General features: G+C 38.2%; 1 non-coding gene across 1 annotated transcript; it reads right to left on the bottom strand.

Moving 5' to 3' along the window:
* Window positions 1-22,190: 22,190 nt before the first annotated feature.
* Window positions 22,191-22,263, bottom strand: TRNAE-CUC. Its single transcript has one exon. It is a non-coding gene; the product is annotated as a tRNA-Glu (tRNA).
* Window positions 22,264-22,788: the final 525 nt, after the last annotated feature.

Genomic DNA, 22,788 nt, shown 5'->3' with positions numbered 1-22,788 from the left:
CTCCATATGTGTTTCATAGTGGCTGCACCAATTTACCTTCCCACCAACAGTGCATGAGGATTCCCTTTTCTCCACATACTCCCCAACACTTGTTTTCTGTTGCTTTCTGATAATAGCCATTCTAACAGGTGTGAGACAATAGCTTGTTATGGTTTTTTCTTTTGTTTTTTTTTATTATTTTTTAACATCTTTATTGGGGTATAATTGCTTTACAATGGTGTGTTCGTTTCTGCTTTATAACAAAGTGAATCAGTTATACATATACATATGTTCCCATATCTCTTCCCTCTTGCGTCTCCCTCCCTCCCACCCTCCCTATCCCACCCCTCCAGGCGGTCACAAAGCACCGAGCTGATCTCCCTGTGCTATGCGGCTGCTTCCCACTAGCTATCTACCTTACCTTTGGTAGTGTATATATGTCCATGCCTCTCTCTCGCTTTGTCACAGCTCACCCTTCCCCCTCCCCATATCCTCAAGTCCGTTCTCTAGTAGGTTTGTGTCTTTATTCCTGCTTGTTATGGTTTTGATTTGCATTTCCCTGATGATTAATGATGTTGAGCACCTTTTCATGTATCTGTTGGCCATCTGTATGTCTTCTCTGGAAAAATGTCTATTAAGTTCCTTTGTCTACTTTTTAATTAATTAGTGTTTTTGCTATTGAGTTGTATGAGTTCCTTACATATTATGACTATTAACTCCTTAACAGATATACGGTTTGCAAGTATTTTCTTCCATTCCATAGGTTGATTTTTCGTTTTGTTGATTGTTTCTTCTGTTGTACAGAAGGTTTTTAGTCTGATGTTGTACAGCTTTTTGTTTCTTTTGTTGCTTTAGCTTTTGATGCCATATCCAAAAAATCATTGCCAAGACCAATGTCAAGGAGTTTTCCCCCACGTTTTCTTCTAGGAGTTTTATGGTTGCAGGTCTTATGTTTCTCTTTTGTCCTTTTAGAGTTAATTTTTAGGAGTGGTGTAAGATAGGGTCCAATTTTATTTTCCTGCCTGTGATTATCCAGTTTTCCTAACACCATTTGTTGAAGAGACTGTCCTTTCCCCATTGAGTATTCTTGGCTACCTTGTCAAATATTAGTTAAACATATAAGTAAGTGTTTACTTCTGGGCTCTCAATCCTGTTCCCTTGGTCTATATATCTACATTTATGCCAGTACCATACTGTTTGATTACTATAGTTTGAAATTAGGAATTGTGATGGTTTCACCTTTGTTCTTCTTTCTCAGGATTGCTTTAGCTATTTAGGGTCTTTTGTGGTTCCAGACAAATTTTAAGATTGTTTTTTCTATTTCTATGAAAAACGTCACTGGAATTTTGATAGGGATTTTATTGAATCTGTAGATTGCTTTGGGTAATATGGACATTTTAACAATATTAATTCTTCCCATCCATGAACAGGGGATATCTTTCCATTTAATTGTTTCTTCTTCAATTTTTTTAAACCAAGTCTTATAGTTTTCAGTGTACAGATCTTTCACCTCTTTCATTAAATTTATTCTTTGGTATTTTATTGTTTTTGTTGCTATTGTGAATAGGATTGTTTTCTTTATTTCTTTTTCAGATGTTTTGTTGTTATTGTATAGAAACACAGTGGATTTCTGTATGTTGATTTTGTATCCTGCAACTTTATTGAATTTATTCATTAGTTCTAACAGATTTTTGGTGGTCTTTCTCTATATAAGATCATGTCATCTGCTAACAGAGACAATTTTCTTCTTCCTTTCTAATTTGGATGTCTTTTACTTCTTTTTCTTGCCTAATTGTTCTGGCTAGGACTGCCTGCACTATCTTGAATAGGAGTGGTTAGAGTGTGCATCTTTGTTTTGCTCCTGACCTTAGAGAAAAAGCTTTCAACCTTTCACCATGTATGATGTTAGCTGTGGGCTCATCATACATGGTCTTTACTATGTTTAGATACATTCCTTCTATACCCAATTTGTTGAGAGATTTTATCATGAAAGATGTTGAATTTTGTCAAGTGCTTTTTCTGTATCTATTGATATGATCATATGATTTTTATCTTTCATTCTATGAATGTGGTGTATCACACTCATTGATTTACATATGTTGAACCATCCTTGCATTCCAGGGATAAATCCCACTTGATCACGGTGTATGATTTTTTTTAATGTGCTCTTGAATTCAGTTTTCTAATATTTTGTTGAGAATTTTTGTGTCTATATTCATCAGGGATATTGGCCTATAGTTTTCTTTTCTTATAGTGTCTTTACTTGGCTTTCATATCAAGGTAATCTCTCTCTGGCCTCTCAAAATGAGTTCGGGAATGTTCCCTCCTCTTTAGTTTTTTAGTAGAGTTTGAGAAGGATTGACATTAATTCTTCCTTAAATGTTTGGTAGAATTCACTAGGGAAAACATATGACCCTGGGCTTTTTTGTTGTTGTTGTTCTTGGAAGATTTTGGTGACTGATTCAATTACTTTACTCTTTATTTCAGATTTTCCATTTCATCATGATTCAATCTTAGTAAGTTGTATGTTTCTAGGAATTTATTCATTTCTCTCTGTTATTTAATTTGTTAGTATATAACAGTTCATAGTAGCTATTTCTGTAGTATCAGTTGTAATGTCTCCTCCTTCATTTCTGATTTTATTTATTTGAGTCTTCTCTCTCTCTTTTTTTCTTTTAGTTTAGCTAAAGGTTTGTTAATTTTGTTTATTTTTTCCGAAAGACCAGCTCTTAGTTTTCTTGATCTTTTCTATTGTTTTTCTGGTCTCTATTCCATTTATTTCTGCTCTGATCTTTATTTCCTTCCTTCTGCTAACGTTGGGCTTAGTTCATTCTTCTTTTTGTAAGATCTGGTTCACTTCTATGATTTCTCATCCTGGTTTATGGACACTGTGCAAGAAGGAGGACCAGACCACTACAAGTGAGAGATGATGGTGGCCCAAACTACAGTGGCGGCAGTAAAGATGACAAAACCCCACTAATTTGTTATTGGAGGTGAGGGAAAGTTTGGAGTAAAGAAAAAAAGCTTTATCAATTTTTGCTTTCTTTTCCTCTGTGCCCTTAGAACACAGACACAAATTCCTAAAAGTCACCAGAAGGAAGAATCCAAGTCACAGCCATGGCGTGCTTATAGTCTCTACTCCCCTCTCAGTCTCCTCTACAGACTGAGACAGTGTTATCAAACTGACTCTTGGCACAGATCCCTTCACTGAGCATAAGATCTTTCCCAGAGTCCCCGAGGACCTGCACACCAACACACCAGAGGGGCTCAGACCCAAGCCCAACCTTAGACCCATGTCTATATGCCAAACAGCTCTCCCTGGAATGAACAAGTTAGTTGCCCTAGGAGTTACCACTTATGACCCACCTTCAGTTGAAGGTAGTATTAAGTAAAAGCTGGTGCTGTTAATCTTATCTATGAGGAAGAGCACTGGTGAGCAGTCCAGGTTCCTGACTATTGCTTTGACATGCTGTGTAATATCAGGAAAATAATTTTACCTATTTGGATTTTCAGGCTTCTAAGCCGACATAGCTATAGAATAAGATGACATCTAAAGTCATTTTACCTCTAACTTTCTGTGATTCTATGGATGAATCAGATAAATTAACTAGTATAGTATATTTTTGATAGACCAAACACATTCTTACTTTGTCCAAATCACAATATTTGTGTCTAGACTGCTCTGCTAGTTTGTTAATCATATCAATAAGGTTAACCTGATATATTTTGTTTGAATGAGTTTATGTGGCTCCTGGTGATTTATGCTCATTTCCTCTCACTGCCCAACTGCAAATTATTCAATAGTTTAGAGCTGTAGAGGGGATTGCTGCACTGTTTAGTAAGTTAGACTGGGAGACCTCTCTAAATTTCATGACATTATGAAAATAAGGAAGGTTTTTCAATGGAAATGTTAGCATACACCTTATATCAGAATTATACATGGCACCGACAGGGTTAGCCCTATGAGGAGATAGCCATGTATTAGGGATATTACAAACCAAAGGGAGTTAATTTGACCTCCTTTTGATTTGTAACATCCCTATTCAGTCTAACTATGAATCAGGCCACCTTGAGCTATCAGTCATAGGATCACGACATGAAAGTTTAAATGAGAGACAGGTCAAAATAACATTATTATTGGAACATTATACTCAATATAATAAAAAGGTATTAGTTTATGAATGAATTACACTGATACCTATAAAGTAAAGAGAGCTGATCTTTAATGGACAAATTGATGTTCTGCCTATAATAGAGATTCAGTAAATAATTAAATAATTGATTAAAATCCCTAACAGCTTTCTCTTATTCCAGCAGTTTGGCTCAAGCAAAAATCTATCTTTCTTGATGAAGGAATAGGTTTTCTTTATTTGACAATGAGAATAAGGTAATTTATTGAGATTTCTTTTTGCCCTGGCTGCTCAGAAAGTCAGAGATAAATTTTGTTCCAAATTATAGCAATTATCCTTAGCCTAGGATTTCTAGTAAGACCATTCTTCCTCCCTTTTCATTGCATAACTCATATTCATTTTTTCTTTATTTTAGTGGACCTATTTTATCTCTGTTTTATTATATGCTGTTCTAGCCTTATGGGAGGTAGGTATAAAATTTAGGACTATTTTGGTTTCAAGTGACATGAAACCAATTCAAACTAAATTGAGGGAAAAAATATCAGGGCTAGAGTGAACAGCTTATGCTAAACCTCGTTTAAAATTCCTAAACTGTAATAACATTTATACAAGTGAAACTAACTGTAATCATTTTTTAAATTCCGTAGTTTTTATGTGATGGATCAAAGAATACATTGTTTATGCTTATTAGGATTATTCTTTCACTTACTGTTCATACATTAACTAACAACGTTTACTGTTCAGCTTTATATTAATTATTCTAAGTAAGGTAATATAAATTTAAACAACCCTCTCCTTAAGGAATTTGTAATCTAAATGAGATTGTCACACATTGAGAAATGAATGTACAGTTTGATCATGAACTGTATTTTAAAAAAAATTTTTAGGGCTTCCCTGGTGGTGCAATGGTTGAGAGTCCGCCTGCCGATGCAGGGGACACGGGTTCGTGCCCCGGTCCGGGAAGATCCCACATGCAGCGGAGCGGCTGGGCCCGTGAGCCATGGCCACTGAGCCTGCGCGTCCGGAGCCTGTGCTCCGCCACGGGAGAGGCCACAACAGTGAGAGGCCCACGTACTGAAAAAAAAAAACATTTTTTTAATTTACAATGTTGTGTTAGTTTCAGGTGTACAGCAAAGTGAATCAGTTATACATAAGCATGTATCCACTCTCTGTTAGATTCTTTTCCAACATAGGCCATAACAGAGTATTTTTTTTAGTCTGTTTTTTAAAAAAATACTCATTTATTTATTTATTTTATTTTTGGCTGCGCTGGGTCTTCATTGCTGCACACGGGCTTTCTCTAGTTGCGGTGAGCAGGGGCTACCCTTCGTTGCAGTGCGCGGGATTCTTCTTGCGGTGGCTTCTCTTTTTGTGGAGCACGGGCTTTGGGCACGTGGGCTTCAGTAGTTGTGGTATGCGGGCTCAGCAGTTGTGGCTCACAGGCTTAGAGCGCAGGCTCAGTAGTTGTGGCACACTGGCTTAGTTGCTCCGCAGCATGTGGGATCTTCCCAGACCAGGGCTCGAACCCGTGTCCCCTGCATTCGCAGGTAGATTCTTAACAGCTGCACCACCAGGGAAGTCCCCATAACAGAGTATTGAGTAGAGTTCTCTGTGCTATACAGCAGGTATTATTAGTTATCTATCTTATATATAGTCAGTCCCAATCTCCCAATTTATCCTCCCCCCCATCCCCTGGTAACCATAAGTCTGTTTTCTACATCCGTGACTCTACTTCTGTTTTTTAAATAAGTTCATTTGTACTGTTTTGTTTTAGATTCCACATATAAGCAATATCATACGATACTTGATCATGAACTGTATTTGATTAAACAGAACCAATAGGAGATATACACACACACACACACACACACACACACACACACACACACACATTGATATATATATATATTGAGAAATAGAGAGAAATTCATTTTTAAAAATTGGCTCATGTAATTATGCGGGTACAGACTGGCGATCCAGGGAAGAGTTGATGTTGCGGCTTGAGTCTGAGCAGTCTGAAGGCTGACTCTCCCTTCCTTGGGGGATGTCACCTTTTTGGTCTTAAGGCCTTCAACTGATTGGATGAGGCCCACTCACATTATGAAGAGTAATCTGTTTTGCTCAAAGTCTACTGATTTAAATGTGAACTCATCTAAAAAATACCTTCACAACAACATCTAGACTATTGTTTGACCAAATATCTGGGTTTCATGGAATAGCCAAGTTGACAATAAAATTATCATCACATGTACTTTTAAAGTAAAACTAGACTAAGACTATAATTGATATCTTATTTATGGTCTGGTTTATGCCAAAATGTCTAGCACTGCCTCAAAAATATAGATGCTCAGTAAATATTTGTTGAATTACCAAATTGGAAATTATATTAACTCTATGAGATTTTATCCTACCTTACTGTCTTTATTTTAAAATATATATGGTATTTGAAATCAGAGTTTGCACATTTACGAAAAGTAAATAAAAATTTAGAAGAAACCAAATATTTTCTGAAGGTAGCACACATTAGATACGTTTCATTTTATGGCATGATTCCATAAAATGAGTATAATGGTCCACGCAAAGATTATGATTTTTATTAGTACAAGGTAGTATTCTAGGGCTTCACGCAAAACAAAAGCCATTGTATGCATTTGTCAGTATTTTAAGTATTGTTATCTTTAATTTTAAACAAGGCTGGCACTGTTGATGATCAATGATGCTGAATACATGTGAAAACACCAAGATGTGAACAGTTTGTCTCCTCCACATTAAGACTGCAAATAGAATGGCAGCTATGTGGAAATCTGGTGCCTTTAAATCTTTCTCAATTCGCATTCTAACCCAAGGCCCTAGCTTTAAGAAAGTCATCCTGAAGATGATTACTCAGTCAATAATTGTTGTACTTACCTCTCAGCACATCAGAGGTAATGCACATTGTCAGTAGGAGCGGCTCCAGTATTACTATTATAAGCAATAATAACCGTGCATATTTCTAGTTATTTATGGCTTATTATGTGCTTTCATTTACATTACCTTGTAATGCAACTGTTATCATCATCGTCATCATTACCTCCATTTATAGATGAGGAAACTAATTTGAATTCAGGCAAGAATGATAATCAAAATACTTAACATTGGGTACGACTTGGAAACCACAGATCAGAACGAACATCAGCCTTCACACCATGTAGGTATGTCCTGGATGAATACCAACCTGCATCTAGGTATTATCACTCTAAATGGTACTATCTATGCTATATTCCACAGGCTTCTCTTTTTCCTCTAAGGCAGTAATCCAACGGCACGGAAGCTCTTTACAAGTCCCTCTGGAGCTTACAGGACAGGAGCTTCAACTCAGACCAACCTCAGAGTTCTGGTGAAGAAAGTTTTTCTCAAGATCTTTTCTTTAAGAAACCTATCCTTCTACACTAACTTTGGCTCCACAGTGCCAAAGCAATCAAGTGAGTGCTAAAAGTCAGTTATTCTGTTGTTTGCTCTTCTGTTACCCCTAACAGTATTATTGTTTCCTTATTTTTACTAGAATTATTGAGCTGACACGTTATTTTGACCTCTAACAGACATAACTGCAATGTGGAAGTTGAGAAAAATGGGTAAAAGTATTATCGTGACAACTAGTTTGCTGACTGAACAACAGTCAAACCACAGGAATATTATGAAGTTAACATTATTAATGAAGGCTCTCCTCCTTCTGCACACTTCCCAGGCATTTACCAGCTTCCACTACCCAACAACGATGGATCCATTGTAGCCCTAACCTAAGTCCGTCTGCTCTAAAGCCCATTTCTTCGGGATCTCTTAAGTGACCAACCCTCATTAATTCACACATTCAGTCATTTCACTCAAACACCACTTCTTTAGAACTCAACAATGTGCCAGGTTCAGAAGTGTTATAAAATCAAATAAGACATAATTCTCATCCTCTAAGAGTCTGGTGGGAAAGATAGCAAAGTAAATTAAGGATCACATGCAGTGGGACACATGTTAGGCCAGAGGTTAGAGTTTATGCTCTGAGCAAAAAGACGATATGGCTAGGCACGCCCTAAAGAGCAATCTTTCTTCCATGAAGATCTATAACATACGCCTTCAAAGCCTTGACCCAAGGGAGAGAGATTTTCAGGATGGTAGAAGTCAAGAGCATAGAGGGTCTTGCCTGCCCCTCAAATTATCCCGTCTACCTAGTGTTTGACTCCTCCCTGTATAGCAGTAATTGCCATGAGCACTTTCCACTTTTTTCCCTCTTACTGTTAAAATTCACAAAGAGATAAATGACATGTGTGGTGACCATGAAGAATAAGCCTCTCAGATATCCTGCTGTGAGAAGCAGAGTGGACTGACAACTCCAGCTGCCACGCCCCTGGATCCACCACCGCATTCTATGAGGCCACATTTCCTTCAGATTGATCCAGTGACTGACTGAATATGGCAGGCGTAGGAAGGCAGGCTTATTCCTTCAGGACGTGGGGCCCTATAATGGATGGCTTTGGCTCAAAGACTCGTCACTGGGCTGGCCAAAACTTTGTTAGAATTGAGGTCTAGTCTGAGTCTCCTCTTACCCAGTCCTTCTTCCTTCCTCCCCTCCTTTCACAGGTATCAGAACTGCACTGAGCTCTGAGGCTTTCCTTACCTACCTGCTTTTTCCCCCTTTATTCTTCACAGGAATCTCCCCCAATAAATCTCTTGCATGTCTAATCCTGTGTTCACATCTGCCTCTCAGAGGACCCAAATTAACACAACATGGAAAATTAAGAACTTCATTAGCTACTGTCACTGGCATTTTTGAAAATAAACTAGCTGCCCTCCCAGGTATTTTGGTTTTACTGTAAGAAAACAAGAATCAAGCCAATTGAATGTGTTATTTTGAAGAGGATAGCAACTATATTTCATTTCTTGCTAATGCTTGTGTTGGATATTTCCCTCCAAATCTACTCTCTCCTGCTCTGTGCCTCCGAAGGCCAACCTCATTCACTGGGCTCACAGTAACAGGCTTTCTTGCCCTCTAGCTTCTGGCTGAGTTTCACCATAAGAAGTACAAATGGATATGGGAGGACAGGAAGATTGTGTGGCTGTGTATTCATTTTCCAGGCTTTCTCTATGTCAAGGCTGGGATTAACTGTGTTTTTCTATCAAGGCAACACTCCAGTCAGGATGGCCTGAAGTGGTAACAGATTCTCAAGAATTTCGTCATACCCCGCTGCCTTCCTTAAACTTGCCCACACTTTGTAAATATTCCTTCATTAAACTCTCTTCTGTTTCCTACCTGTTTTCTGCTAGAACTCTAGGTGATATCTAATATTCCCTGGTCTTTCGTGGGGTATAGAGCAGGTATGACTATTTTTACAAGTCTTTTCCTCTGTTTATTTACTAGATTACATTTTCTGTTGGTATGCTGTCTCATCTTTGCTTGCTAGGTTTATATCTATCCTTAGAAAGTAGAATGCCAATGGTGATAACACGTTGAAAATATAGTTTATTTTTTACTGTTGTTGCATGTAAAATGATGTGGATTATAATCTTAACATTATAAATTTTATTTACATTTGATCTTTTTCCACATAAAATCTATATAGAGGTATTTTTGCTTATGGTTTATGAACTTTTATCTGTGTTGTATTTCAACAAAAAGGGTTTTTTAAAGTCTTTATCTTTATGGTTACATCCTAAATTCTTTGCAGAAGTAATGAAAAGGAAAGAAGAAAAGACCTTCTGATTAAATCACTATCTAACATTCATTTAGGCCTATACACTTCCCCATGAGTATTGCTTTAGTTGCATCTAACAAGTTTTGATATGGAGCAATTTCATTGAAAATTTAGACCTAATGATTTTCCAATTTTCATTATTATTTCTTAATTAATATACAAATTATTCAGAAATATATTTTGAAATTTCCAAATATAGTGATATTTTATCTACTAATGACTTTTAATTTTTTGTGAGCTAGTATTTGATAAATTAACTTTTAACAGTGCAAATATAAGAAAAAATATATATCTAATTACTGGGTACAGGGTTCCAAATATGTATTAGACCAAAAAACATTGAAAGTGTCTTTGAAACCTCTATACCCTTATTTATTTTCTTCTATTGGATCTATCAGTTACTGAAAGAGGTACAATAACATCAACATTTAACCCACTAAAGAATAAAGCCACTTTATTCTTTATTGTTGTTATTGTATTTTATCCAGTATTTTTCAGTGTTTGTGGTAGATTTTCACCATTAGCTTTGTCTACTGATTTTCTGGAAGTGAAAATCTCTGCAACTAATATGCTTGTATTATTCCTGTTTCACAGGTGAGAATTTAGGGAATTTTCCTCAGGTCATACACCTAGCAAGTGGCTTTTCCAGGATTTACATCTAGTGGCCTGGGACTTCCCTGGTGGCACAGTGGTTAAGAATCCGCTTGCCAATGCAGGGGACACGGGTTCGAGCCCTGCTCCAGGAAGATCCCACATGCCGCGGAGCAAGTAAGCCCATGCACCACAACCTGCACCATCTAGAGCCGGCGAACTACAACTACTGAAGCTTGTGCACTTAGAGCCCGTGCGCACAACGAGAGACGCCACCGCAATGAGAAGCCCGCACACCGCAACGAAGAGTAACGCCTCGCTTGCAGCAACTAGAGAAGGCCCACCACAGCAACGAAGACCTAATGCAGCAAAAAATAAATTAAAAAAAAATCTAGTGGCCTTTAGCCATGTGCTTTATTGACATTATTTAGTAGTATCATCATTATAGTATTTATAAATAACTATGCCCATTCTCTAATGATATGATTTAGTACCAAAGTACCCAAGTCTGTGGTAGAGAGACTGAGAGAGTGTTGACTTTACTCTTCAGCTAGTTTCCCTCCAGGCAGCAAAATGCCTACAGCAGTTCTAGACCTCATAGCTTTGCATCACATTGTCCAGGAGAAGATAGAATCTTTTCCAGTAGGCCCTAAGAGAAAGCAAGAAGTGTCTCTTTTCCAATATCCCTAGTAAATGCATCCCAGCACCTTGTTGGCTCTGATTAGGGTATGTGTCAATTTTTAAGCCAATCATGGTGGCCTGGGCAAAGGGATATGGTGATTGCTTTAAACCGATCTGGACCCACCTCTAGAGCTCAGAGTGGAGTCAATCTCACTAAAAACAGGGGAGGAGGCTTCTCAAAGGAAATGTGGTGAAATATTCCCAGAAACAGAGGAATGGATTTTTGGTGGCAACAGACATTAGGTAAGCAGAGAGGATGGGGAGGGTGTTCCAGTAACAGATAAGCAAAGGAAAAGTGTGAAGTAAGCATGATAGAGAGAATGTTAAGAAAGGCCTGCAGTAAATCTTCCATTGTTATAACACAGGAATATTTTCCATATAGAGAGCCAAGCTAACAATTTTTTCTGATTATTTTTTCTCCATCTAAAGAGAACATATTTTGCTCTTAGAACAAAGAACATGCTTCAGAGCCACAGTGTCTGGGATCACAATCATTCCTCATCCTCAATTTACTGCAATCAGACTTTCCTCTCATCACTCCGTGGAAATGGTTTCTGATTCCCAAACAAGGCCTCCCAGAGGTCGAGAGAGGTTCAAGCACCAGAGACTTAACCAGGGGGAGCAACAGCAATAGATCATCCCCTAAAAACATTCTCCCCAAGTGGCATCCTTAGATGAAGGTTCCTGGTAGAAGTAGGGTGAAGGAGGAGCCGGTGAGTTCATTACGTTTACAACATTGCTCAGGTCAAAAGCCAAATGGCAAAAAGGGAGGTGGGATGGGGGACCATTTTAGTGCAGTGGTTTCCCCACCAACTAATGGTGCAGCTCTAGTCCTTAGATCAGGCTTGTCTTCAGACTAGTAACATCTGATGGTGGAACCTAGCTAACTATGGGAGTGTTTACATCTGCTGAGGATCTCGGTATATCAAAAATTAAGGAATAACAAAACAGGTTACAAAAACTGTGGGTTATTTTACATATTTACACTTAACAAATTAATGCTTTTCATACTCACAAATATGCCTGTGTTACTGGGATATGTGTCACCAGAGACGAGACAAGGACATATAATGACAGCAAGCTGAGGTGACGACTGTTTCAATGCCACTGACCCAGACAGTAGGTATCCATTCTCTCCCGGCACCCGCTGCCACCACTTCAGAGGGGTGATTTTTGGTTTATGGTTTAAAGAACTCTTCAAACGATACAAGAGCTGGTTTGAGGAGAGGTACAACAAGAAAGGTTCAAGTGTGAATAAGAATCATGCCAAAGTCCAAAGTTAGGGGAGGACCCACAGTGAAAAGGAAACCAAAAGGTTGATATGGACTCATTGAAAAGAAGTGTTTTGAACAAAGAAGATACCTTAAACATACGTGGAAGAAAAGCATTCCAGGCAGTGGAGAGAGCCAGTGAAAGACCATAAGGTGGGAATGTGCCTGGATTGTTCAAGGACTAGCAAGGAGATCACTATGTTTAAAGGGCAGCAAGCAAGGGGTAGAGGAGTGGAAGATATGGGAGGCCAAATGGTGGAGTGTTCTGGAGGCACTACTTAAATGGGGAGCTATTACAGGATCTGGAACAGAGCACAAGAATAGCATGAACTGATGGCTTTAAAGAGGTCAGTCTGGCTAACTGCTTGAGTATAGCCTGTTGGGAGCACGAGTAGAAGCAAGGAGACCAGTTAGGAGACTACTGCAGTAATCTAGGCGTGAGATGACGGTCAAGTGTGGTAGATGTAGATGGGGGAGGATTCTGTATCTATTTTGAAGGCAGAGCAAACAGGATTTGTTGATAGATTAGATATGCGGGTGTAAAAGAAAGGGTGATAAGAATGACTCCAAGATTTTTGGCCTGAGTAACTGGAAGGATGGTGTTACCATCAACCAAGACTGGGAACAGGATTCAGGGGAAAACAAGAGTTCAGTTTGGGGCATGGTGAGTGTGAGACATCTGTTAGATTTCTGGATTTAACAGGTTGTCTGATCTGAGGGAAGCCACTTAACTTCTGTAGGCTTCATCTGTAAAATGAGACATTTGGACCAGGAAAACTTCAAGGTCCCGCCAATATTTTTTGATTCTAAGTTTCACTTAGCTAAGCTGTTTTTGTGCGAATTTACATGTTTACTTGTGTGTGTTGCCACAGATTAAATTTTAGTTTTGTGGTTTTAAATAGGGAGCTCAGTGTAAGCCTTGCTGAAAAGATGACTTTTAGACAAAGGAAATACAGTAAGCTAACCATGAAAGAATGTTACATGCAGAGAAAAGCACCTGTGCAAGGATCCCGAGGTAAGAGTGAGCCTGTTCATGAAATCGTTCAATTTTGATAAGTATGGGTTAAAAACAAGGCACACACTAGACTGATAAAACCCACAGAGAGCAGAAAGTCTATAACGAGGGGGGGAAAAGACATTAAAAAGTCTTAAAGGATTCAAAAGCTAGTGGAACATCAAGTAGCTTTTAGAAAAACAACAATTTGATGATTCAAGCATAAATGAATCAGAAACATAAGAATTACTTTTCCCCTTACATGGCTCTGAATAAAAATTCAGACGTAAAAGTCTTGGCAAATATGGTTTAGATGGTTTCATAACCCTTTCCTCCTCTTCAAAAAAGTTTGAATTTTAAAATTTCAAATTACCGTTTTCGTAAACAATCTCAAATTTAGCAATAATGCAACAATTTGGTTTTTAAAGAAATAATGCCAGTCACATCAAAGAATAGGGTAACTACTGAGAAATACTACAAATCATGAAATAATGAACTTTCCAATTATATTAAATCCTTTTTAATACAGTTAGGAGCTTTAAAATTTAGTAAAAGCAAAGGGAATTTCCTCACGAAACAGGCAAAATCGTTTTTGGTTCTGGTATTTTCCAGGACTCTTACATTTCTGAAGATTTTGAGTAGATTAAATATATTCTTGGTTTCTTTTGTTCCCTTAATAGAAATCTGTTGATATTTAACACAAACCGGCAAAATTGGGAGAGATACTTTTATTAATTTAGATAGAATGCGAGATCCTTCCTGGTTTCCTGGGGCTGGAAAAATTGAAATGTAAGCGGGAAAGAACAGAGAGGAGGATGGGTCAGGTGAGGAGTGGCAGTCGATGGCCTGTGTGGAATGCAGGTGGAAGATAGTTATCACCCAGGAAGGGAGATTTTAAGTCTCAAGATCGTGGCCCTATGTAATAATAATAACAACAGAAAAGCCTCACAGAGTACTTATTATGTGGCAGGGTATGCATTTTACACATGTAATAATATCTTTCTTTCATTTTGACAAGTGAAATATATAGCAACTGGTCATAGGATTTTTAACTTGAAAATGCATTCCACTGCCTTCTACCTTCTAGTGTTGCAAAGGAGAATTTCACTGCCAGCCTATTTCCCCTCCCCCCAACCCTTTACAGATAACTTATTCATTCTGTCTGGAAGCTTGTAAGATTTTCCTCTTTATCCTTGGGCAAATAGTAACAGGAAATACTTAAAGAGTGCTTACTATGCACCAGGAAATAGTCAAAGCATCTCACATATATTAATACATTTAATCATTGTAGTAACACTTTGAAACTATTACAACAGCTATCCTTATACTACAGGTGAGAAGACAGAGCAGTTGAATAAGCTGTCTGAGTTAAATAACCTGCACATACTTGAGCCAAGACAGCTGATAAATAGAAGGGAACACAGGAGACAAAACACTTGTAAATGCTGTTTTAAAGGCACTGTACTTTAGAGTGCAGGAAATTTGAAAGAGAAATTGTATCAAGGATGATGGAGCTACTGAGATTGCTAGTACCCTGGAGTGTGCAGCAGGGGAAACTAATTGAAGGAAATTCTCTGGGCCCAACACCTGGAGGCTGCTCTGGGGTGGATCACCTCTCCTTCCTTTTAAAACCTGCTTAGGAGGAAACAAAATCTTGACCATGGCTTATGTGGCCTTGCATGATTTGGGCCCCTGTACACTTCTCCACTGTAAACACTTATATTTTTGTTTGCTTTGTTTTGGTTGCCCAGTCCGTCAACTACGCTCCTTAGTTTGGGGGAATTCATGACCCTTCCAGATCTTGCCTCCCTGCTCAAGCCATATAACTTTTCCAGTTCCACTTTTATCAAGGTTAGAATACTTTCTAACCTTGATCAAGTGTGAATGACTGAAGAACTGGCAATGTTTAACCTGGGGGAGAGGAGACTTTGGTGGGGGTGGGTGGGTAGGTGAAGGAAACCACTGATAGAGACCTCTCCAAATATTTGGAGAGCCAGCAAATGAAAGAAGGCTGTGGCTTAAGAGCAGAACCTGGGGGTGAGAGTGGGGGAGGAGAAGTCAGGGGAGAAAGAGTGAGATAGCCAAGTAGTTGGGAAGAGCAACTGCAGAAACTTTCTCCAAAACGATTGCCTTCTGCACTTTTTTTTTTTTTTTTTGCGGTACGCGGGCATCTCACTGTTGTGGCCTCTCCCATTGCGGAGCACAGGCTCCGGACACGCAGGCTCAGCGGCCATGGCTCACGGGCCCAGCCGCTCTGCGGCACGTGGGATCTTCCTGGACCGGGGCACGAACCCGTGTCCCCTGCATCGGCAGGCGGACTCTCAACCACTGTGCCACCAGGGAAGCCCCCTTCTGCACAATTTTTTAAAAATCAACTTTCTTGAGGTATCGTTTACATATAATAAAAATGCATCTATTTTAAATGTACATTTTCATGAATTTTGACAAATGAATGCACATATGTAACTACTCTAATCAAGATACAGCACACTTCTATCACCCCACAAAGTTCCCTTTTGCTCCATTCCAATCACCTGCTCCTGTCCCCAGCTCTAGCTTACCACGAATCTGATTTGGGTTACTAAATCTAGAATTTCATGTAATGTAATCATACCTTTTATATCTGGCTTCTTTCACTCAGCACAATGTTTTTGAGATTCACTACTGTTGTAGCATGTATTTGTTGTTCACTTCCATGTACCTCTCGGTAGTAGTCTATTGAACAGATATACCAAATGCGTGCATCTATTCATTTGTGGATGGACATTTGGCTTGTTTCCAAATGTTTGTTATCTTGAAGCTGCTATGACCATTCATGTACAAGTGTTTTTGTGGACATCTGTTTTCATTTTTCTTGGGTAAATATTACTTAGGAGTGAAATTTCTAGGTTACATGGTCAGTGCATATTTAACTTTTTAAGAAATTGCCAAGCTCCGTAGCAAAATGGGTGTGCTATTTTACATTCCTAACAGCAATGTATGAGATTTCCAGTTGCTCCACACCCTTGCCAACATTTAGTGTTGTAAGTCTTTAAATTGGAGCCCTCTCATAGGCCTACAGTGTGTATCATCGCAGTTTTAACTTGCACTTCCCTAATGACTAATGATTTTGGATGAACATTTTTTCATGTGTTTATTTGTTGTTCCCATAGCTTCTTTGGTGAAGTGTCTGTTTAAATCTTTTCCCCATTTTTCATGAGTTGTAACATTCCTTATATTGTCTGGATAGAAGTCCTGTATCAGGATTTTTTAAATTTAACATCTTTATTGGAGTATAATTGCTTTACAGTCGTGTGTTAGTTTCTGCTTTATAACAAAGTGAACCAGCTATACATATACCTATATCCCCATGTCTCCTCCCTCTTGCATCTCCCTCCCACCCTCCCTATCAGGATTATGTTTTGTAAATATTTTATCAAAAACCATGGCTTGAATTTTATTTTCTTAACAGTGTCATTTTAAGAGAAAAAGATTTAATCTTGATGAAGTCCAATTTAAGCTCTTTCTTTTTTGGTGCATACTTTTTGCATCCTATCTAAAAGAATCTTTGTCTAACTAAAGGTCACAAGGATTTTCCTCTAGAAGTCTTATTATTTTACCTCTTACACTTTGAGCTTTATATCTGATTCTTATACTGGCACCATAATCTTCTTTTTTTTTTTTTTTTTTTGCGGTACGTGGGCCTCTCACTGTTGTGGCCTCTCCCCTTGCGGAGCACAGGCTCCAGACGCGCAAGCTCAGCGGCCATGGCTCACGGACCCAGCCACTCCGCGGCATGTGGGATCTTCCCGGACCGGGTCACGAACCCGTGTCCCCTGCATCGGCAGGCGGACTCTTAACCACTGTGCCACCAGGGAAGCCCTGGCACCATAATCTTGATTAATGTTGCTTTAGAGTAAATCTTGAAACAGGTAGTGTAGCTCCTCCAACATCATTTTTCTTTTTCAAAATTGTTTTTCCTATCTTAGATTTTTTGCATTTCCATATAAAATTTATAATCACCTTGTCAGTTTCTAAACAAAAAGTCTTCTGGGGTTTTGATCGGCGTTGCATGGAATCTATAGGTAAATTTGGGGAAAATTGACGCCTTAATATTGATAAAAAATATTGAACATAGTGTATCTCTTTAATTATGGAGCTCTTCCGTAATTTTCTTAGTAGTCGTTTTTAGTTTTCAGTGTTTTAAGTCTAGTACATTTTTTGTTTAAACTTTCCTTAAGTATGTTGTTTTTGATGTTGTTGTAAATGGTATTTAAAATTTTCAATTTTTAATTGTTTGTTGCTAGTATAACAATTGATTATTGTATACTGACATTGTTTCTTGTAATTTTCCTAAGCTTACTTGCAAGATCTTATAATGTTTTGGAGATTTCATAACCATTTCCATAGAATGATCATGTTCTCTATGAGTAAATCAGTTTTACTTCTTCCTTTACAATCTTCCTTTACTTCCTCCTTTACTGATTAGGACTCCCGGTACAATGTTGAATAGAAGTGCAAGGCATAGGCATTCTTGCTTTTTACCCAGTCTTAAGAGAAAGGCATTCGATCTTTCACCATTAAGCATGATGTCAGCTATAGGAAATGTGAGCTATAGGGATGCCCTCTTCAAGTTGTAGAAGTTTCTACTTGTAGTTTGCTTAGAGTTCCATTTTGTTTTTCTGGGTTTTTATTTCAGTTTTATTTATTTTTGGCTGCATTGGGTCTTTGTTGCTGCGCACAGGCTTTCTCCAGTTGCAGCGAGTGGGGGCTACTCTTTGTTGCAGTGTGCAGCTTCTCATTGGGTGGCTTCTCTTGTTGCAGAGCACAGGCTCTAGGTGTGTGGGCTTCAGTAGTTGCAGCATGTGGGCTCAGTAATTGTGGCACATGGGCTCAAGGGCGCATGGGCTTCAGTAGTCATCACTTGTGGGCTCTAGAGTGCAAGCTCAGTAGTTGTGGTGCATGGGCTTAGTTGCTCTGTGGCATGTGGGATCTTCCCGGACCAGGGCTTGAACCCATGTCCCCTGCATTGGCAGGCGGATTTTTAAACACTGCGCCTCCAGGAAGCCCCCTTTTGTTTTATTTTTATATAAAGAATGAGTATTGTCAAATGCTTTTCCTACATCTATTGAGATGATCATATGGTTTTTCATTTTAAGTATACTATCACGATTGATTTTCAGCTGGTAAACTAATCTTATTACCATGTCTCATTTAATCAAAAAGGGAGACAATGGTAAGAGTCAATGAAGATGTGGAGAAGGTGGAACCCTCTTGCATTGCTGAAGGGAATGTACAATGGTACAGTCACTTTGGGAAAAAGTTTGGCAGTTCCTCAAAAAGTAAAACACTGTGAGCCAGCAATTCTGCCCTCTGTATTTGCTCAAAACAAATGAAAGCATATGTCCACGTGAAAACTTGTATATGAATGATCATAGCAGTGTTAGTCAAAAATTGGACAACTCATATGTCCATCAACTGATGAATAAATAAGCAGAATGTGGTACAGCTGACCCTCGAGCAACATGGTTTGAACTGCATGGGTCCACCTACACGCAGATATTTTTCAAGAGTAAATACTACAGTGCTACTTGGTCTGTGTTTGGTTGAATCGTGGATATGGACGAACCTCGGATATGGAGGACCAACTATAAATTATATGCAGATTAATCCTTGCATTGTTCAAGAGTCAATTGTATATCTGTACAATGGAAAAATATTAGGCTGTAAAAAGGAATTAAGAACTGATACATGCTACAACCTGAATGAGCCTTGAAAGCATTCTGCCAGTTGAAAGAAGCCAGGCATAAAAGGCCATATATTGTATGAATCCATTGATACAGAAAGCCCCAAATAGGGAAATACACAGAGACAGCAGATTAGTGCTTTGCAGGGACAGGGGAGAGAGGATTGTGTAGTGAATACTAATGGACACATTAATATACATTTTCAGGGTGATAAAAATGTTCTGAAATTAGATGGTGGTGATGGTTACACAATTTTGTGTGTATACTAAATTATTAAACACCATTGCACTGTACACTTTAAATGAGTGAATGTCATGGTATGTGAATTATATTTCAATTCAAAAATAATAAAACAAAATACAACTTTACATTCCTGAAACAAACATTGCTTGGATATGATGTATTATCATTTTTAATTTGATACACTAAAATGCTGTTAAAGGTTTTTGTGTCTATTGATATGGAGTCTTTTTTTGCAGAGCCTTTGGTTTTAACCTCAGCATAATACTGGCTTCACAAAAACAACTGTATTGAAATTCTTTTCTAAATGTTTAGTAAAATTCACCTGTGAAACCATCTGAACCTGGAATTTCTTTGTGGGAAGGTTTTTTAACTACAAATTCAACTTACTTTTTAGATACAGATTATCGAGATATTTCTTCTTGAATGAATGTTGGCAGTTTGTGATTTTCTAAGAATTTTCCCATTTTACTTAAGCTGTCAAATTTATTGGCCTGAAGTTGTTTATAATATTCCCTTACTTTTTGTTGTCTGAGGATCTAGATGATATTCCTGATTTCATTCCATATATTGATACTTTATGTCTTCTTTCTTTCTTAGTCATTCAGGAAAGAGATTTATCAATTCTATTGACTCTTTTAAAAGAAACATTTTTTGGTGTCATTGATTTCCTTTATTTTATTTCATTGACTCCTGCTCTTAGCTTTATCATTACTTGTGTTCTGCTTACTTTGGGTTTAATTACTTCTTTTTCTAGTTTCTTAAAATAGAAGCTTAGATTATTTATTTAGGCATTTAAAACTATAAATTTCCCTCTGCACACTGCTTTAGCTCTTTCCCATAAATTTCGATATATCGTGTTTTAATTTTCACTCAGTTAAAAATATATTCTAATTTTCCTTTGTGATTTCTTCGAGTAATTTATTTTTATTTTTTTTTGGTCACACCACGTGGCACATGGGATCTCAGTTCCCTGACCAGGTATCAACTCTGCACCCCCTGCAGGGGAAGTGTGGAGTCTTAAACACTGGACCACCAGGGAAGTCCTTCCTTGAGTAATTTAGAACTGTATTGCTCAATTACTAAATATTTGGTGGGGGGGGGGTCCAAAATTTTTTTTCTTATTGATTTCTAATTTAATTTTATTGTGATTGAGAATATACACTGTATGTTTTCAATGCTTTTAAATTTGTTGAGATTTCTTCTAAGATCCAAACTATAGTTGATCTTTGTGAATGTTCCATTGGCATTTGAAAGGAAGGTGTAGTCTATTATTGTTTGGTGGAGTGTTTACACAGTATGTTAGTGTTCAAGCTGTTAGTTTTGTTAGTGCTGTCTACTTGTTATATCAATTACTGGGAGAGGAGTGTTGAACTCCCCAACTACAGGCATGCCTGGTTTTATTTCACTTTGCTTTATTGAGCTTCACAGATATCAGGTCTTTTACAAATTGAAGGTTTGTGGCAACCCTGTGTTGTCAGATAATGATTAGAATTTTTTATTTTTTAAAATTAAGATATGTACATTTTTTAGACATACTGCTACTGCACATTTGATAGACTACAGTATAGCATAAACATAACTTTTATATGCACTGGGAAACCAAAAAATCTGTGTGACTAGCTTTATTGCAGTATTTACTTTATTATGGTGGTGTGGAATCAAACCCACAATAACTCCGTAAACCTGTGTAATTATAGATTTGTTTGGTTTTCCCTTCCATTTTATCAATTTTTGCTTCATGTAATTTGAATCTGTCTTAAGGTTCATGACTATTTAAGATTGTTATATCTTCCTAATGAATTGACCCCATTAAAATTATGAAGTAGTCTTCTTTATCCCTTGTTCTGAATTCAAATTTATCAGATAGAAATAGAACCATTTCAACTATCTTTTGATTAATGGTTGCACGGTATATTGTTTTATTACTATTTTATTTAAAATTATCTGTGTCTTTATATTTAAACTGGGTTTATTATAGGTGGCATATAGTTGGGCCTTTTTCATTTTTAAAAAATAAATTTATTTATTTATTTTATTTTTGGCTGTGTTGGGTCCTCATTGCTGCCCGTGGGCTTTCCTTTTTTTTAGTTGTGGCGAGCGGGGGGCCACTCTTCATTGCGCTCGTGGCCTCTCATTGCGGCGGCTTCTCTCTTTGCGGAGCACAGGCTCTAGCCGTGCAGGCCCCAGTAGTTGTGGCTCGTGTGCTCTAGAGCGCAGGCTCAGTAGTTGTGGTGCACGGGCTTAGCTGCTCCGCGGCATGTGGGATCCTCTCAGACCAGGGCTCGAACCCGTGACCCCTGCATTGGCAGGTGGATTCTTAACCATTGCACCATCAGGGAAGTCCTTTTTTCATTTTTAATGTAAAATATAAGTAACATAAAATATTATGGTATTATGTAGCAAAACGTACATAACATAAAATCTACCATTTTAACCTTTTTTAAAGTATACATTTCAGTGGCACTAACTACATCCATAATGTTGTGCAATCATCACTTTCCATTTCCAGAATTTTAAAATCAAATCCAAACAGAAACTCTGTAGTACCTATTAAACAGTAACTTCTCACTCCCAGCAACCCCCAGCCCCTATTTTACTTTTTGTCTTTACGAATTCATCTCTTCCAGGTACCTCATAAAAGTAGAATATGTTTTTTTTAATCTCTTTTTCTTTCACTTAGCATAATGTTTTCATGGTTCCTCCACATTATAGCATGCATCAGAATTTCATTACTTTTTATAGCTAAATAATATTCCATGGCATATATATATATATATATATATATATATATATATATACACACACCACATTTTTTTTTTTTTTTTGTCTGCATGGTGCAGCTTGTGGGATCTCAGTTCCCTGACCAGGGATAGAACCTGGGCCCCCTGCAGTGAGAGTGCCGAGTCCTAACCACTGGACCATGAGGGAATTCTAATATATCACATTTTAAAATAGCAGTTGGATTTTGCTTTTCTATTCTATCTCACACTCACTGCTTTTTATTTGGAATGTTTGGACCATTTACCTTTAATGTAATTATTTATATAGTTGGGTTTAAATCTACCATTTTCCTATTGGTTTTCTGTTTCATTTTTCTTTCTTCCCTCCACTTCTTCAGGATTCTTCTTTTCAGTATAAAATTTTATTCAAAAGGGGCTTCCTGGGCTTCCCTGGTGGCGCAGTGGTTGAGAGTCTGCCTGCCGATGCAGGGGACACGGGTTCATGCCCCGGTCCGGGAAGATCCCACATGCCGCGTAGCGGCTGGGCCTGTGAGCCATGGCCGCTGAGCCTGCGCGTCCGGAGCCTGTGCTCCGCAACGGGAGAGGCCACAACAGTGAGAGGCCCGCGTACTGCAAAAAAAAAAAAAGGGAGGGGCTTCCTTGGTGGCACAGTGGTTAAGAATCCGCCTGCCAATGAAGAGGACACAGGTTCAAGCCCTGGTCCAGGAAGATC

The sequence above is a fragment of the Phocoena sinus genome, chromosome 4 (assembly GCF_008692025.1).
Source record: "Phocoena sinus isolate mPhoSin1 chromosome 4, mPhoSin1.pri, whole genome shotgun sequence".
Lineage (NCBI taxonomy): Eukaryota > Metazoa > Chordata > Mammalia > Artiodactyla > Phocoenidae > Phocoena > Phocoena sinus.
Note: the sequence above shows the minus strand (reverse complement) of the source record. Positions and strands in the feature narration are given on the sequence as shown.